The sequence below is a fragment of the Amblyomma mixtum genome, chromosome 1, assembly GCF_055824585.1.
Source record: "Amblyomma mixtum isolate Tamu chromosome 1, ASM5582458v1, whole genome shotgun sequence".
Taxonomy (NCBI): domain Eukaryota; kingdom Metazoa; phylum Arthropoda; class Arachnida; order Ixodida; family Ixodidae; genus Amblyomma; species Amblyomma mixtum.
In genome coordinates, this window is record NC_143012.1 from 25,561,034 (window position 1) to 25,565,244 (window position 4,211).

At 47.9% G+C, this 4,211-nt stretch overlaps 1 pseudogene; it reads right to left on the minus strand.

Annotated features, from left to right (window-relative positions):
* Positions 1 to 372: 372 nt before the first annotated feature.
* On the minus strand, positions 373 to 1,616 carry LOC149365788 (uncharacterized; annotated as a pseudogene).
* Between the last annotated feature and the right edge of the window lie 2,595 nt (positions 1,617 to 4,211).

Consider the following 4,211-nt stretch of genomic DNA (forward strand, 5'->3'; position numbering starts at 1 on the left):
TGATTAGTTCCATTGCCAGGCGCGGAGATTGCGTGTCTTATTTGGCACTGCCATGTTGACCGTTGTAGCCCCCTCCGCTTGCAGTGAGACCGTCGCGAGGTGGGCTTTGCGTTCCGATGTGTTGTGAACTCATCCTCTCCATCGCCGGTACTACCGTATTGTTCAGATACATTTCCATTTTCTGTACTCGCGTGCTAAATATGTCCATTTTCTCGTTCATTCGCACCATGCTCTCGTGCATTAGCCTCATATTTTCGCTCATGGCGTCCATGGCATCCTTAACATTTGATCGCACGGCTATTCGCGGTTGCGTTACAGCGCGCTTCTTAGGAGGCGGGCATTCTTCGCGTTGTTCTTCCTGACGGTGCGGGCAGGGCACTTTTTTTCTTATTTATTTTTAAGCCCACACTAATATCTGTCTCTCATCCTCAATGAGTTGGGGAGTTTCCATATCGGTTGATGGCTCGGAAGTCGGCGCTGGTTGACTGCTGTTCGCTTTACCTATTTCAGTTAGTTCGAGTTTTAGCCTATTATAAGCGGCTTTTAGCTCTCTTAGTTCCTGCTCTAACATAGCTATCCGTTCTTTATCTGGGTTGCGGGACTCACTTTCCTTTGGAGTGGTCGTCATAGCGCCTCTGACCTTGTCCGCCCACGTGCCATCACCTGCGTTGTTCTTTCCACCGAAGCGCACCTGTGGACGACTGCTGCTTGGCCCCGCAGGTGTGCGGCTCCGCGATTGAGAGCGGGAGCGGCTGTGTGACGACGTCTTGGACACAGATCGGCCTCGCTCCGCGTGCTGCTTGTCTTCTGCGACTAGCTGTGCTATCTCTTGTTGCTCCAGTCGCGCTCGTTGTCGTCGAGCGCGTACTACGTATGGGATCAGATAACGTTTCCTACACACCTTGTCCGCCGTCGCGTGCAAGCCCCCGCACAGCTTGCATTTCGGATCGCACACATGGGATGAGGTGGGGTTAGGAAGGCCACAGCCCCTGCATTCGGTGGAGCCCGGCTCGGGGCAAACGTCCGCACGATGTCCGAGCTTGCCGCATACGTAGCATACGTCTACTTGTCTGCGATACAAGTAGCAGGGTACCAACTCGGGGCCATATCTAACGAAGTTTGGGACGCGAAGGCCATCAAACACAATGATCACTGACCCTGAGTTCTTGATTCTTTTCGCCGCTAGTGCCAAGGGGTTGCGGTCATTTACGATGTTTCTTTCAATCGTTCTGTGATCGTCAGCAGTGTCAATGTATCTGATTACCCCTTTGCAGGTGTCGCTTGGGGCAGTTTCGTAAGCGCTGACTGCGTACTCTTTTCCGGCTATTCGGATAGCCTTTACATCCGCGTACTTGTCTGCATTCTCTCGAAAGGGCGTGCTCGCCACCATGATGTTCTGCGTAATATTGGGACATATAATGTCCTCCGTAGTCTGCTCAGGATTAAGTTCAACTGCTTCCATGAGGGCTTTGCTCACTAAGGTATAGTCCGATCTTTTGTAAGTTCAAGCCGCCCTTTGGGCGAAGCACTATTTTGATGTTGTCTTGCGGTAGGGGTGGCATGCGTGAGGCTCTTATCACCCTGTTCATAATGTTAGGAGACGTGCGAGAAGAGCTCACCTGCCGTCGCTTGCTTTCTGTGAAAGTTGCGCAGTGGATGATGGGGCGCGTTCCTTCTTCTTCGTTTTCCGGCTGGTCACCACTTTCCAGCCCGTCTCGTCCTCTTGTCCATTAGCTGTTGCTGAAGTAGTCGGCGCTGCTGGTAAATCCACCGCAGAGCTATCCATTTCCTCGGTAGAAGTTGCCATTATCTTCCTGTCGCGCCCGGCGCGAAGGGCGGGTGGCGTCTCGCCGAGCTAGCGCGTTCCTGGACCGACGCGCAGCAGACGCTAGCGTCTGGCGTGCGCACCTAGGCGCAGTTCGACGGCGGCGTGGACACGGCAGAAAAGTACTTGTAGATTCGTCAGAAATGATGGCCCACCTCAAAATTTGGTATCCACGGATTCCTTGCAACCTCACGGAACTGCTGGCGCAAGAATTTCGGCGAAATTAGATAGAAATTGCTGCGGAATCATGTGAAGACGATGAAGCCGATGGGAGCACGTCCACACACCTCGGCGACCGCAGCGCCCTCCCATCCACAAGATATCACATAATTTGAAAAGTGTTAGTAAAAGAGTCGGAGTGGATGTTGTTTTTTGGGCCCCCGTTAAGTTATCAAGCTTGTGTATGCGTGTCAACAACCCAGGGAAATTTAACTTTCCCCGATTGCCCCAAAAACCATGAATGCAAATTTGTGAAGTGTAAAAAAAATGTCGTGTATTCTATTCCTCACGCTTGTAATAGGTTTTATATTGGCCAGACTGGACAGTGCTTAAATGATAGGCTCAGGCAGCACCGCAACAATGTAGATAACAAAGAGTCTCGTAACCTTAGCATGCATTGCCGTGAATGTGATTGCACACCACAGTTTAATTTTTGCCGAGTGGTTGCTAGGAATAAAGAGCAGCTTTGCCGGGAAATTATCGAGGCTTCGAATATCAAGAAGTATGGTGATACATGTGTAAGTGCTGCATCAGTGTCTTTATCACAAAAAGAACTTCGCTTCCTGAATCGCACTTCTTAGTTTGTGTTTGCTTGCAGGGATCCTGGTGCATAAATTGCTCTATGCGTTGTTTTCTATTTTGGTGCGTGAATGTATTTATACGCGCAGCGTGCCAAATAATGTCAGTTGCTAGTTCAGCGCTGTGTTGTCCATTTCCTCCTTTCCTCCGCTCTCTTTTCTTGGCTTTCGGCCTTGCGCTGTTTCAATCATATTAAGACACTGTGGGTGCCACCTTTATATAGAATAACTCCTAGACAAGGAAACCAAAATTCGCGGCAGGCTTTATTCGCAGATTTGCTATATGCAACGTACCACGGCCTGTCGGAGAGGGGAACCCTTAACATGCCAGTCGCCCTAATCACCAGCCGATTGAGTTATCACCTTTCCTACCACTTGCTCATCAAAATGCAACAAGATAAAGGTGATGTTCTTATCAGAAATGCGACCACCTGAGCACTCCGGCTGCAACTGTCAGTTTGGTACGTTCCTCATTAGATTATGGGTTCATTGTGTACGGTTCAGGAGGTCTGTCATGCCCTGAAAAATTTGATAGAGTACAAAGCTGAGGCCTAGGGCTCTCATGTGGCGCATACAGGACACCTCCTATAGTCAACCTCTACGCAGAAACAAATGAACCCTCCCTTGAATACAGAAGAGCAGCTTTAACTTGTGCATATGTCTTTGAAGTAAGATCTCTACCAAAATATATCTACTATCCATTTGTAGCGAAATGTCTTTGTCGAGTATTATTCACCAACAAAGTGCTAGCTACCTGCCACTGGTATTGCGATTCGAAGAGATATGCCAGAATCTAAATACACAGGACACATTACCTGATATTGCCCAAAGATGAGATGTACACCTCCATGTTACAGCTGTCCTGCAATTTGCAATTTCACTCTCTAAAAAGAAACTCCGCAGCAACGCACTATATAAGAATTCCTTGCACACCAAGAAAAAATACAGTAGCTTTTTATACTGATGGTTCAAAAATGGGCGGTTACATAGGAAGCGCAGTGGTACGAGGAAATTGGAAAGAAACCCTAAGACTTCCTCAGTGCGTATCCATTTTTCACTGCCGAAAAAAATAGTACACGAGAACCTCACGAACAGTATTACCTACACAGACTCCCTAAAGGTACTTACATCTCTTCACTCTAGTAGTGCAATCACTCCGTCACTTGGTGACACACCATAGCCACAGCTCAAGGGCAGAACATAAAATTCTGCTGGGTCCCGAGTTATATCAGAATGAAAGGCAACGACAGAGCAGATTTGTGCGCTGCTGAAGCTCGTGGGAAAAAAAAACAATGTACACTTTAAGGATTGCATGAATTTAGTACAGTGTAAATTAAGAAAAAAACTGGCAGTCGTTTTGGAACAACGAAATAAATAACAAAGTACATTAGGTGAGTGGAAGTCATGTGTGCACTAGGAATGTTGCAACGAAGTGGTTCTCTGTCATCTCCGAATAGGCCACACGCACTTTACGAACAACTTCCTGCTAACAAAACAAGACAAACCTGTTTGCGAAGAATTCTCACCGACTGCTTCGTTGGTTTTCTATTTGGTAAAACTAGCCACTTTCTCATTCCTGAGAAGAAGGC